This window comes from Cucurbita pepo, chromosome 12, assembly GCF_057944985.1.
Source record: "Cucurbita pepo subsp. pepo isolate OVF chromosome 12, ASM5794498v1, whole genome shotgun sequence".
In the NCBI taxonomy this organism is placed as follows: domain Eukaryota; kingdom Viridiplantae; phylum Streptophyta; class Magnoliopsida; order Cucurbitales; family Cucurbitaceae; genus Cucurbita; species Cucurbita pepo.
Window position 1 is genome coordinate 7,501,420 of NC_141809.1, and position 15,402 is coordinate 7,516,821.

A 15,402-nucleotide genomic window follows, 5' to 3' on the forward strand; every position below is an offset into this window, starting at 1 on the left:
ATTATTCATTGGAAGTCTAAAAAACAAATCAATGTGTCCAGATCATCAGCAGAAGCTGAGTATCATCAAACCATGTTATTCATGAAAGTACGAAACACATAGAAATAGATTGTCATATAGTTCGAGAAAAATTACAAGCTGTAATCATCAAACCATGTTATGTTTCGACTAAAATGCAATTTGTAGATATTTTCACTAAAACATTGGGAAGACGTCAGTTCGAATTTTTGAAAGACAAGTTCGGTGTGATTGACAGACACTCTCCAACTTGAGGGGGAGTATTAAGATATAATATTAGGAGAATATATTATAATAATTAGTGTTGGAATATATCTTATACATTCTTAATTAATATTTTTGTTACTTTATGATTTGATTAGTAGTATATTTTATTTGACTCTCAAGATTTAGTTAGTTAATATTTTCCCTTAATTTTAGGTAATCGTCGGTAGCTTGTATCCTATTTAAACATTGTGAATATTAATGAAGATGTAACTTTCTGTCCCAATTCTATTTCTCATTCTTAACATAACTCCAAGTCAGAAATAGAACGGGCCTAATTACTTACAAAAGAAACAAGAACCAGAAAAGAAAGAGTGTGGTGTCCTAGCATATCAAGGACACGATAAAGAGCCTACAAGTAGGCTACTTGCTGAGTCTTGTACTCCTTCCTTATTTTGCATTTTTTTTTTCAGGTAATAAGGAGCTAGTCGAGGTTGGGAGCGGACTCCGAAGCAGGTGTCATAGACAAGCCTCACCCGTCGTCTTCAACCCATTTGTTTTGAAATATTTTGTGTTCGTTCCTTATTCGGTGTTTTAACTATTATGTTGTGTTTTAATTACTCATGTATGAACACTGTTTTGTTTTAAGTAATGTTATGTTTTAAATACTGTTTGTTTTATTTCGTGAAAGTTTACTCACCTTTTTGGAGTATCGAGTCAGACCGGTCCTTACATATGATGACCAGATAAAAGCCTCGTTGGGCTAGGTCATGAAACACTATGAAATTAGTCTAGGTGAAGGACCCGAACGACCATAACATAAAATTAATTTTCATATTATAGTTTTACTTTTTTAATTAAAAATTTTAGAGAGAAATAACAGTTTCAATCATATATTTTTCCATTTAAAAAATAACAGTTATCAATCACGGTTCTATTTTTATTATAAACTATTTAACAACAGTAAAAAAAAAAAAATAATAATAAAAGAATTAATTAATAATAACTAACCCCTTCCCTCTCCCAATAACTACCACCCTAAAATACTCAACTAACTTCTTCTCACAAAACCATATGTTACAAAAAAAGAAAATAATGAATTAGAAATACAAACAAATGGGTTAGTTTATTTATTTATTTATTTTTGGGTTATTACCAGATCAACGGTTATCTTCCATTACACTCATTTTCAACTATAAAGAGTGAAACAAATCATGCACAAACAAATGTGTTCATACCCATCTCTTTTTCTCTCCCATTTCAACCACATGAGTTTATTTTCAACACTTGCACTTTCTCTCTTAATTTCATTATTCTTTGCTAACCAAGTGACTACCATCGAAGGATCATTCCTCCAAAACCCAAAGATTATGGTCAAGATAACAAATGCTCTAAAATCTAAAAATCAGCTCGCTGTTCACTGCAAATCAAGCAATGATGACTTGGGAGTCCACATGCTGACTCCTTTGGCCAGCTACGACTTCAGTTTTCGTCCAAATTTATGGGGCACAACATTGTTTTACTGTTCCTTCCAATGGCCTAGCTCGTTTCATTACTTCAATGTCTACATAGATAAGAGAGATAGAGATAATTGTGAAAGTATGCTATGTTCGTGGCATATGAGTGAGGAAAATGTCTGTATGTTCAACTATAAAACCGATAATTATGATATTTGCTACAACTGGTCCGGCAAAAAATTCATGTATCCATAAATTTGAAAGTTTGATTTTAATATTTAAATAAATAAATATTTTTTATATGTTGTTTATCTGGGATTATTATTATTATTATTACTTTTTTTTTTTTTTAAAGCTTGACATGATTAGTACGAGTGAAATATAAACGATGTTAATTACCTATCGACATAAATTATAATATGAACATTTGTTAACTTATTTTGGTCACGATTGATAATCAAAACAACTATATCAGATGGGACATTGCATTAGAAGGATTTTGAGGTAGGGCAAAGGTGAGGTAGAGCCTTAGGCTTGGCCTAGAGTAGAGGCAAGTCGGTTAGAGTTGTTACATGTATGATTGAACAAAGTTTAGTTTCTATATAAGTCATGTTCGGTTAGTGACCAACCTTGTCTAAAGTCTAATGTAGCCATAAAGTCAGGCAAAAAAAAGATTTTTCATGAGTGTGACAAAATCGTACCCATAAAGTCAGGCAAAAAAAAGATTTTCCATGAGTGTGACAAAATCGTGACGTTGTATGGTTGAAAATGTACGACTGTGACAATATTTGAAAATGCTAACACAATGTACAGGGAGGTCCATCGAATCAAGTTCACAACCAATTGTTATTAGAAGACAGTCACGGGGTAGTAGTCCCATTTATTTAAGTTCCCAACTTTGGGAGAAATTAATAGAAAATGTTGGGTTTATATAAGGAAATGATAAAACAAATATATGATACAAAAGGCACTTTACATCATGTCATAAGGTAATAATACATACATTTTCCTTGAGAAATGACATATTAGAGGAGGGAAATACGGACTTACCCTAAGAAGGCATTTCGCAACTCGATCGTAGACGGTAAAATAACAATTTAAAGGGTCATTATTTTTTTAAACAAATTGAGAACGAGGAGTTTCCAAAATTTCTAAACCATTTTGGATTATAAAGAACAATAAACGGGGTTTGTCAAATAGTTATCAAATTGTTGTGTCATTTAATGAAAGAAAGTAAGAACTATTTCAAATGAACCCTATGTAGCTGATCTGGATCTCTTCGTGGTGGTTTGGTTTAAGGTTTTGTTTACGATGCTTATGAATGAAATAATTATGTTTGGTGTAGTATGGAAAATGTTATAAGAAAGAGAGGACCAATTCATCTTAGGATCATGTATTCATGATACGTAGATGTACGACATAGAGACTAGTAAAGAGTTAACCAATTCATCTTGGGATCATGTATAAAACTGTGATTGATAAATACGATTTGGGGAGCCAAGTGATGAGACATATTACTCCTTATGAATTGATGTGATCTTTCACTCTAACATAAATAGATTTGGAATAATTTTGTATCTCCTAAAAATAGAGATTTAAGGATAAATGTCAATATTGTCTCATATATATTATGTTGACAAAATTGTCAAATATTTGATACAAGACTTCAAAGAATGATAATGATCATTGAAATATAAAGTAAGAGGAAGAGTATCGTAAGTAACCTCAAATGTTGAGAGTATAATTAATTATCTTTCCTGAGTGGGAGATAATTAATGCATAGATGAGAATTAACCTTAAATATATAGTTAATTAAATTATATTAGTTAAACTAATGTATGACCGGAAAAATTAAAGTTTTCTCAAAGTATCCCTGGATAATGAGAATTTTTTTGTTTTGTGTATGGAGTTAAAGATTTGATCTTTAAGTGATACACTAGTTACATAAATTTAGAAAATTTAGGTTAAGATCAATTTTACCTTAGATTGTGAAGTATGGTATACCGAACATTTTTTACTTTTAAAGCAACAAAATGACTGGTATGACTATAATAATTTCTTAAACATTTGAAAGGTGTTTCACATGTGATTTAGTTTGTCACTTTCATTGTGATGATAGTGATACAAAGACTAATATGAAGGAAATTTAAAAGATCAATCTATAAAAAATGATATTGAGAGAGAAAGCATCGTGGCTGTGACCAAAATGACTTTTAATGATAATTATTTTGTTTTATATAAAATGACTCTCTAGGCTAAAGTGTTTGAGGGTCATCTAGAATGTCTAGGATTACTAGACATGTCTCATCTTCTCTAGGGCAAGTGAGAGAAGGTGTTGGGTATAGAGCAAGTGGGAGATTGTTGAGATTTATGCTCTAAAGTCTCTTAATTAATTATTTACTTTTTAACTATAATTTTTATTATTTTATTTGTAATTTAATTGTTATCCATGGTATGAAAATAAAGGTTATTAATGTAATCTCGAACAATATGTGGTTGACATAGTAGAGAATCGTGTTCAAGTAATAACCTAAAGAGTCTATAGTATATGGATAAAGTTGGGTGCATACAAGAGAATCGTGTTCAAGTAATAACCTAAAGAGTCTATAGTATATGGATAAAGTTGGGTGCTTTATCCTGGTATCACTATTGATACGGCTCACTTTGTAATCGTTACAAATGATTTTATCCAAATCGTTCATGTGGAGATATGTAAGTGGGGGTATCATATACAATGAGTTTGTATAAGACAGAACCAAAAAATATTTAAAATTTCTTTATAAATCCGTTAATTGAGAAGATTAATATTTCACATGATGATCATATGCGACTTGATCTTAATCCTGAGTGAGTTATGAACTTCTGCTTGTGAGAGCTTGTCCTTTAATTTACATGGGTGAGAATGACTCTTTTAGCCGATTCAATATACCTACCATTTTAGGGACATACCTGTAAAGATCGGGCTGACTCGATGACTCTAAAAAGACGGGTAAATTTTTCAACAAAATAAAACAACCAAAACTTAAAACATATCAAACAAAAATAAAGTTTATACAAAGTATTTTAAAACACAACATAACAGTTAAAACACAAGTTAAGGGACGACACAAAAGGGTAGAAGGACGATGGGTGAGGTTTGTCTATGGCACCAGCTCCAGAGTCCGCTCCCGACCTTGACCAGCTTCTTATTTCCTGAAAAAATGGAGAATAAAGAATGAGTACAAGACTCAGTAAGCAGCCTACTTGTAGGCTCTTAATCGTGTCCTTGATATGCTAGGGTACCACACTTTTTGTTTTTCTTGTTCTTATTCTTGTTCTTGTTGTAAGTTCTTAATTCGTTCTCCAAGACACTCCCCTTATGATTTACGGTACTAGACATAAACTTGTCAACCTGTGTCTGAGGCTTCATACATTCCAAGCGACACAGTCTTAATACCTACGCTCAAGGCTTCTTACGTTCCAAGCAACGTAGTCTAAGTCATACACATGACGTACCATGGGAGGTCTTAGGAGAATCTTAATTCATGGCTAGGGTAACTTACTCTCTTCTTGCTCCATTGTGGCCATAGGTTCTCCCCATGATATACCATAAAGGTCACGTGATCGATACATGCATGAACATGGCATAGACCATAAAGGTCACGTGATCGATGCATGCATGAACATGGCATAGACCATAAAGGTCGCATAATATAACATAGACCATATAGGTCGCGTGATCGGTGCATACATGAACATGGCATCCTGCAAATCATAACATGGCGTAGGGCATCTCATCTAGGTGAGGGGAATGAGGCCAAACGTGACATCCTGCAAAGCAAACATGGTGCAGGGCATCCCACCTAGAGGAGGAAAAAATCCTCCTTAGAAAGCACCGCATGGTGGGAGTTATGGGCCACAATTAGACATGCTTAGAGTAATACCTAGCATTCTTGAATTTTGAGTCTTGTGGACTTTGGTCCCTTATGTTTGAGTGGTACCTAACATTCTTCTTGTCTTGGTGGTTGTATAACTTGTTCTTGGTTCTTAATCTTATAAGTTGCTAAGATTCTTATTTTCTTTAGGCGTAAGTCGTTATATACATTCGTGATCATATGAACCCATCGTAATAACTAGCTTGAATTATTCTAGAAGGTCATAAGTTCATAATGGGCTCCTTAGAGGATTCTAGAAGGGTCTTGAATCTTGACATGTTTTCTTTAGGCGTTTCTTTAAGTTCCATCTTGGCTTATATTCCAAACTTGCTCCAACCAACTTGAAATCTTGAGCTTATTCTCATGTCATATAAAATAAACCTTATAGGACATGGTTGGTGATTTGGAGCATATTTAGACCTTGAGCTAGGATATGACTTCTTGTTTCGTTTTCAGGAACTAATCGTTAGAGGTTGTCATGTCATATATCGTGTTTTAGTCCTGAAAACACTTTCAAAGTAACCCTTAGTTTTCTCCCCATGAGTGCATAGGTGATATTATCACAAACGTGGCATCCTGCTAGCATATCGTGTTGCAGAGCATCTCATTTAGGTGAGGAAAATAATAAGTCCATCATGACAACCTACTCGTGGTACATATAGCAGGGCATCTCACCTAAAGAGGAATAGGAATCTCGTGGTACACTTCGTGATGGGAGATAATGGTTACTCCGAGCATGGATCCTAGCAACTTGTTAAGCATACCATCTACATTAACCTAGGTGTTTCCTTGTACTCTTGGGGATCCTAGGTTTATGCATAACGTCTTGGGTCAAGGTTGGAACCTAAAGGTTCTTCTTAGGAATAGTCCAACGGAACCTTGTACACTTAGAATCTTATTAGCAACCAAGGATACCTATGGGGGAATTTCTTATTTCATGGGTACCTCGTTAGTCATCCTAGGAGGTAAAGTCATGTGGATCGTGATGTACATTTTTTCCAATATCTTGGTTTCGCTATCTAACGTTTCCCAATGATTCCCAAACTTCATTACCTTATACAACATCATGAGATAAAGATTCATACAACATTTCATAATGTTGGGAGGTCATTTAGGACTTAACCCGTAGGTAGTCTTCCTTATGGGCATTATGGTCATTTTACCCCTAAGTCTTGGTTTTGGTACTTAACGAGTTCCAGTGACTTTCAAACTTCACCACCTCATCAATCATCATACAATAAGATCTACTGTGGAGTTTCATAGTATTTGGAGGTCATCTAGCTCATGAACCGTAGGTAGAGATCCTTAAGGGCATTATGGTCATTTTGCCCCGTTTCTTGGTTTACCTAATTATCCTTATCCATTGACCACTAAATTTCACATATAACCTAAACATGCTATAATATGCTCATCATTAAAGTTTCATAGACATCAGGGCTCATTTAGTGGGTTACTTTAATGTTCCTTAAATCCCGAGCAATTTGGTCGGTTCAGCGCCTTAACTTACGGTTCTTTGAGTTTTTTTTTTCATAGATCCTTGTGTAATACTTGGTTTATGGTTCATATGAAAATCCAAGCGATTCCTACATGTATTTCTTAAGAAAAGTCCAAGGTGGCTACTTACCTCATTGTTGATGTTCAGGACCTCCGTTCTTGAGCTTCCGGTATTTGAATTACTTCACTTTTCCTTCTATAGACTCCTTATTGTGTCTAGTTTCTAGAACCATAAAGGTATATCATGAGAACTAGCCTGGAAGGGGGTTAAAATTGAAAAACACTGAGGGAAGACCAAATTTTGGGCTTACTTGGCCGGTTCAACTGAACCGGCCACGTCATCGTCTTCTTCCTCTGGACAGGAAGAAGACACGTTCGTCCTTTGCGCCGCCGTCTGGAAGTGGCCTTCCACAGCCCCGATCTCTTCGTTTATCCCCTCGATTTCTTCATGAAACTTAACGATGATATTACAAGGAAGAGCTTGGGATTGATTTCATACCTTTTGGTGGATCATAGCCTAAGATATTAGCCTATTACAAGGAAGAGCTTGAGATTGATTTCATACATTTTCTTGGATCATAGCCTAAGATATTAGCCTCCAAAGTTCGTCCAAAATCATTTTCCTCGCCAGAGCTAAAACAGGGGATTTCTTATCGGGTAGCCGATTCTAGGAGTTTTCAAGGCTCGATTTCTTCATGGAACCTCTTAAATATCCTTTCATCAAGCTATAGGAATTGATTTGGAGGAATGTCTTTGAGTGTGGAACCTTAATTTTCAGAAATCGTTCTCGGTATGCAACTCACTCGAAACGCCGGATTTCCGATATCATGGGTATTTTGTTCTATGACGTTTCAGCTCTCAATTCCTTCATATAACTTGTGGGTAATCTTGTTTGGAAACTATTGGAATAAGTTTAAGGAGGAATGGTGAAGAATTGCTCTCAAATTTGGAAGAAGCCCGAGAGTAGGAGACCCACAAACTAAACTCTCATAACTCTCGAATGGGTGCTCGACCTTGCTCGAGTCTTATTCCATATTGTTTCTCATACTCCAGACTTTATAGGCGAGCTTAAACCGACATTGAAAGCTCCAGAATCGTCGTGAATTGGCAGTTAGATTTTCTGGAAAATCCGCCCGAAATATCTACTTCAGTCAGAGCCTCACCGACTTTGGTTTTGCAAAATAGTCGTTTGATGTGATGATCTGTCCATCTTCTAGATCATATCCAAATTTGGGGAAGATCCAACGGCTGGGATTTGAGTTTCGTGAGATATTTCTCAGATGGTCACTGTAGATGCATCAGAGGGCCATTTTCGTAATTATACATTCTTCCAGGGGTATTTGGGTCATTTCCCGCTTTCCGAATATTTTAATATTATATTTCCTGAAAAATCCATAATTTTTCTAAAAATCTTTTATCTCATGTTGGTCATTTTTTCTTGAGCATCTCTAAATTCTTTCTAGATAAGCAACTAAAAATTCGGGAAGGTCCTTAATAATTAGTAAAATGACCTTTTTGCCCTTTTCACTTACTTTTACTTTCCAATCCTTTCTCCATAGGTCTTAAACACCTTAACATTACTTGTTAGGGTATAAAAATGACTTGCTTGAGATCATCATCCTTCCTTAATCCTTTAATTCCTCCCCTTTTGATCATTTAGGTCTTACATGGGCGGCTTATTCTTGTTAGATCTAATTCCTTTCATTTTTTGGTGTTACAATACCATACTTTGAGACAAGTGATTTTGTTGCTTTATTATAGTCATACAAGTCATTTTAAGCATATGCCTACCATAATATGCCTACAATTTTAAGCGTGTTTAGTTTCGAACAATATTATGTTTGGCGTCCTCTTGAAATTTTCTTAACAAACATGTGGGTAAAGACAAAATATGCTAAAAACAACTCAATTTGATTCCTATTTTTCAATTTGTATTAAATACATAAAAAGTTTCAAATCTAAAACGAAATATCATTGTCTCTCACTAGTTTTCAAATGATATACATAAAAAAAGAAAAGAAAGCAAAGGCTTCATGAGTACGATCAAATCAAGTTTCTTGGCCGCTACAATTTTGATGTTACTATTGTTAGCTCCTACCGTCGATGCTCAATCTAGTGCCGATGTTGTTTTTTCTTTGAAAAGATATGGTAACATAGTGTCTGGTACTGACATCATGAAGGTAAATATATAATATGAACATCAATATTATCACTAGTTGAGCTGATCAATTGTTTGCTATAAGTTTTTGTTAGTTGTGAAAGGTAGGCTTTAGCAAATGCATGGAGGGATGCATGCACGTCCAATCGTTATAGTGCAATTTTTATTCCAAGAGGGATATTTAGAGTAAAGCAAGGGAAGTTTGAAGGACCTTGTAATAGCCCAATTGACTTTCAACTTGGAGGAACATTGTAGGCACTAAAAAGTCTTCCCAGAGATAATTGGATCACTTTTGCACGTGTTGATAGATTGACATTATCAGGTGAAGGAGTTTTTGATGGCCAAGGAAAGGCAGCTTGGAAAAGGAACGATTGCCACAAATGCATAAATTGTGCCCAACTCCGGGTTGTAAGTAATATTCCTTTAGCTTTCCTTCTCAATCTCATGCATCTTGTTGTTTTTGAAAGAGCCTCTTACATGTCTTGACATTTACGATTTGGTCAATGTTCTTCATTTTCTAGAGGATAATCTTTAAACAATCCACGAAAAAAGTAAATTTTTTTTGAGTTTTCAATTTTATTGGGTTCTATTCAAATTTTTAGCATCATTACCGACTCTCACAAAATATTATTTGATTATACAAAATGTTTAGAGTTTGAGGTTCAACTTCATCACCAATTCAACCGTTAAGAGAATAACATCACTTGATAGCAAGAACTTCTATATCAACATCATCGGCTGCAACAACCTCACATTCCATAATATCAATATAATGGCACCCGAAAACAATCCCAACACTAATGGAATACACATCGGTCGATCAAATAAGATCACAATCACAAAGTCCAAAATTGCAATTGGAGATGATTGCATTTCTCTTGGAGATTGAAGCAAACTAATTGAAGTCACCAATGTGACGTGTGGACCAGGACATGGAATAAGCATCGGAAGTCTTGGAAGATACACTAACGAAGAACCTGTTGAAGGTGTCATCGTAAAGAACTGCACGTTAAATAACACCACTAATGGTATCAGGATCAAAACGTGGCCAGCTTCTGCGGCTAGCGGCACCGCCACCAATATGCACTTTTTGGACATTATAATGGTCAATGTTAGCAACCCTATTCTAATAGACCAAGAGTATTGTCCGTGGAATCAGTGCAATCGGTAGGTATGGATCGCATTCTCGAACCTTTGATTCATTTTTTCATTACAACTTCACAAATAAACCATTTGTTGTCTCATTTTAATTTTCAGATTCCTTAAAAAATTAAGATGAGTATAGTGAGCTTCAAGAACATTAGAGGAAGTTCTGCAACTCCGCTGGCAATCAAACTTATTTGCAGCCGTCACTTACCATGTGACGATGTAAAAGTAAGCAACATTGACCTCACTTACAATGGAATAAAATGTCCTATTTCCTCCCAATGCACGAATGTGAAACCTATCATTTCATTAAGGCAGAACCCCAAGATATGCTCCTCTCCTTATGTTGTCCCTTGAATTGTTCATTGCCAGAGAACTTCAAAATAATAGACAGCCTTAATTAAAAAAGTAGACTGCCTCTATCCATTTGACTCTCATTCTTTTGAGTTTCTTTTGTTGTACTTTTCGAAATAAATAAGATGGTCGAATGTTTGAAGGAGACTTTGTGTCGTGAACAACCTAATGTTTTTAGTACCTCGACCTTATATAATAAACTGGTTACAGTCTTATTTTTTTGTTCTAGATTTGAATTTGAAATAAGACAATGTAACTGTAACAACCATTATTAAAAAAAAACTAATCCATAACTCAAGGAAAGAATCTTTAACCAACAAAAACATCTAACTCCTCTTTCCCTTTACCCTAAACAAATCAATTACCATTAGAAATCTTTTAGACAGAATCAATAAGTTAGATCGAATCTCCTAACTATATCCGTCCCATATGGCACACATCCATCATTATCGTTAAAGAAGAATTGACATTAGAGGTGACTAATCTAGCAAGTCGTGTCCTTAAATCTATCTTTTTCGTCAATCATGTAATTTTCGTTGCAACTTTTGGATATGACTTGAAAAAATTTAGGTTTCAGATTAGAAAATTAAGTGACAAGTATTAATATGTATTTTAGGAATTTACATTTAATATTGAATTATCTACCTATTTATCCCGACCAAGTTTAGTTTTAGGAAAAATGTCGATAGTCCTAGAAAAATTAAATAACAAAAGTAGCTAAATGTTCTAGGAGTTTAATGTAGAGGAACTCATCAAAATTGGCCCAAATCCGTGCTAAATAAGGCCAAAAAAACAACATAAATCACAAAAGAGAGAAAATAAAAACAAAACTTGGTCTCGATCCATGATGCTATGTTTTGTGTTTTCAAGTCTTAAGATATTTGTTGTTCGTGAGTTTAGCTGGGTCGAGTTGAGATATCTTTGAGGCCTAAGTAAGTTAATTGGATCATAAATTTATTTAACTCAAACAACCCTTATTACATAATTAAATCTTTTGATTTTTATGTTTAGAATAATATCTAAAAAAAAAAAAAAGGAACTAAGCCATTTGGAAATGGCAAATGGTACCCATGCTAAGATTTGGACCACGATTTCAAATTTGGATTCAGCAACTAGCAACTGATACCCTTGACGTTCCCCTGCATCTACCATGACATACCTACATTACCAACTTATCTTGAATTGCTTATAAGAGTGAAAACTATCCACACAAACCAACACCAATTTTTGTAGCATGCTTTTTCCTTACTCACATGCCTCCTAAGATGTAATCTCATGCCTAAAATTTGGACCAGGATTTGGAATCCAAATTTGGCATCTGATGGCCCCCACAATTCCTTGCATCTTCAATGATATGGTCACATTAGTTACTTGTTTTAAATTGTTCCTAGGAGTGAAAACTATCTCTAAAAATCACGTTGCCTACTTTTGGTGGTTCAATCATAAGACTCAAAAGTTAAGCGTGTTTAGTTTCGAACAATATTATGTTTGGCTACCTCTTGAAATTGTCTTAACAAACATGTGGGTAAAGCAAAATATGCTAAAAACAACTCATGTTGATCCGTAAGAATAATTTTCCTTCTTAGAAACACTTCATGAGGAGTAAATAATATGGTCATATTGCAAAAGATATCGAAAAATGCTGGAGCCATTGGGTGTCAAATTCATACTAAAAAATTTGGTTCAAATCCTGTTCATGGGACATTACACTAATCCGTTTAAGGGGTTCTTGTTTTTTTTTTTTTTTTTTTTTTTGAGATGTAATCCTGTTCATGTCTCCTAAGATGTAATCAGTTTGGAAAAATCTCTCCAGATGTAATTTCATTCTCCAAAGAAAGGGGGAGAGATTGGTCTGTTATGACTCTGAGAATGTTTGCAAATAATATAATTACATATTTAATATTATTAGGATATAATACCTCATCTAAACTATATTTAAATATTATAAGATATCCTAATATATATTAAATTAATTTGAACTTGATTCAAATTTTAAATATATTTTTATTTAATGTATCATATTTAATGGTATCATATATAATAAATATATTTTTCTTTTTAAATATATTTAATATATTAAATATTAATTTGAAACCTTCAAATTAAATATATTTATCTAATATATAAATATTAGTTTGACACTTCAAATTAAATTTATTTTCCCCTTTATATTTAATATATCTAATTATTTTAAATATCAATTTGAACACTTCAAATATTCTTTCAAATAAATTGAACCTTTAACGTTGCTATGAGCTAGCAAGAAAACCTTATGGACCTACCGATTATAAGCTCCAGCGATACAAAATTAATTAATTAAACTATTTAATTAATCAATTTCCATTCATTAACTATAGGTCACTCCACTATAGACCTAGAGTTGCACTCTTATGTACTGTAGGACAAGTTATTTCCATTGATATAATCATTACAAGCAAGTCGATCCTTCATGAGTTGTTCATAATTGTAGCTGGGTCAAAAGTCCGTTTTACCCCTGTAATTACATTTTTCAACTTAAGTACCACTGATTCTCTAATAAACAATTTGTTTATGATCCAATCATAAACCAAGTCCCTCTTGGGCCAGAGAGAAGGTGGGGCCCCATTGTTCAAGTCCCGAAATCAGTACTTAAGAGAACAACTCATCTAGTTTCCTCATCTGGAAAAGAGTGAATTTCATCTCATGATATTATGTTTCAAACTCCCTGATTGGTCAAGTCCTTAAAATTGTAGGCACATTGAATCGGCCTAAAGAGCCATTCTCACCCATGTAAATTAAAGAACAAGCCCTCACTGGCAGGAGTTCATAACTCACTCAGGATTAAGATCGACTCGCATATGATCATTGTGTGAAATATTAATCTTCTCAATTAACGGATTTATAAAGAGAGATTAAACATTTATTTGTCCAGTCTTATACAAACTCATTGTATAGGGTAGCCCCACTTACATGTCTCCATATGAACGATTTGAATCAAATCATTTGTAACCATTACAAAGTGGGTCGTATCAATAGTGTTACCAAGATAAGGCATCCAACTTTATCCATATACTATAGACTTTTTAGGTTATTACTTGAACACGATCCTCTTGTATGTCAACCAAATACGGTTCAAGATTACATTAATAACCTTGGATTTTCATACCATGGATAACAATTAAATTACAAATAAACTAATAAAAATTATTGTTAAAAACTAAATAATTAATTACGAGGCTTTAGGGCATAAATTCCAACAAATATGACATGTATTAAGTGACAACTATATGTACGTAGTCTAGAAAAACTGATATGAACCAAGAGACATCAATCATACAATATACTTCAATGAAGATATGAAGAGAAGGTTGTCAAAATTATCAAAAGATTTTTCAATTCATGCTACATTGAAGAAGAATGAAGTTTGATTGTTGTAAATTTTGGGTGGGTTGCAATTTAGAGTAATTTAGAGTTATTGTATGATTGATGTCTCTTGGTTCATATCATTCTATGCAACTCTATGTAGTTTAGGTTGCATGTAGAATCATTCAAGCTCGACATGATCAATCTTGCTTGTGGAGTGATTCGAATCTCAATCAAGTGTTTTTGTCTTGAGATATTTGATCAACAAGAATCATTGAAGCTAGACATGATCAATCTTGCTTGTGGAGTGATTCAAATCTCAAACAAAGTGTTCTTGACTTGAGATATTCGATCAACAAGGTAATCCGAATCTTACTCCCCTTGTAGTTGATTCCTTATCATATCATTTGGTATCAGAGCTTCAGGCTCAAGATCGGATATATGTTTCCTTTGCGTTTATTTTCAATTTGTTTTTATCTTTATAGTTTTTAATCGACCCAAAATAAAAAAAATCCAATCTGGGCTCTACTAAAAAAATTTGAGAGGTGAGAATGAGAGCTTCATTTGTGTAAATGAGTGCAAACAGAGTGGCCTAAAATTCCTTGAGTGTATACACGTGAGAGAGTGTTGCGAGGTCGTCTATATTTCCATATCTTTTTTTTTTTTTTTTTTTTTTTTGCAGCAAAGTTTCACAAATAGATTCGAGGACGAATCCTCTTGAAGAAGTGGAGAATGATATGAACCGAGAGACATCAATCATACAATATACTTCAATGAAGATGTGAAGAAAATGTTGTCAAAATTATCAAGCAATTCATGCCACATTGAAGAGGAATGAAGTTTGATTGTTATTTAAGACTTTTAATTTACTTTAGGTTACAATTACATAATGGTTAATTATCGCCATTAAGTATGAATGTTACAACTCTTGGAATGTCTTTAATAGTTTCATTTTGAGGCTATATAAAGCCATGTATGTTGTATTTGTAAGTAGACTTGGGAAATATAGAAAGAAGCATTTGTGCTTTTCTTTAGCCAATGGCTAAGTTTCTTTGCAATTCTATGTAGTTTAGATTGCATGTAGAATCATTCAAGCTCGACATGATCAATCTTGCTTGTGGAGTGATTCGAATCTCAATCAAGTGTTCTTGCCTTAGGTTGTCAAAATTATCAAAAGATGTTTCAGTTCATGCTACATTGAAGTATATTGTATGATTGATGTCTCTTGGTTCATATCAAAAACACCTCAAGTCGACAATTCCTCTGTGACTTTTAAGCTCCCGAGAACCTTATCGCCACGATCTGTAGCTTCACG

The 15,402-nt window shown here is 34.0% G+C and overlaps 1 pseudogene; it reads left to right on the forward strand.

Annotated features, from left to right (window-relative positions):
* Positions 1-9,120: 9,120 nt before the first annotated feature.
* LOC147789909 (exopolygalacturonase-like) lies at positions 9,121-10,748 on the forward strand (annotated as a pseudogene).
* Positions 10,749-15,402: the final 4,654 nt, after the last annotated feature.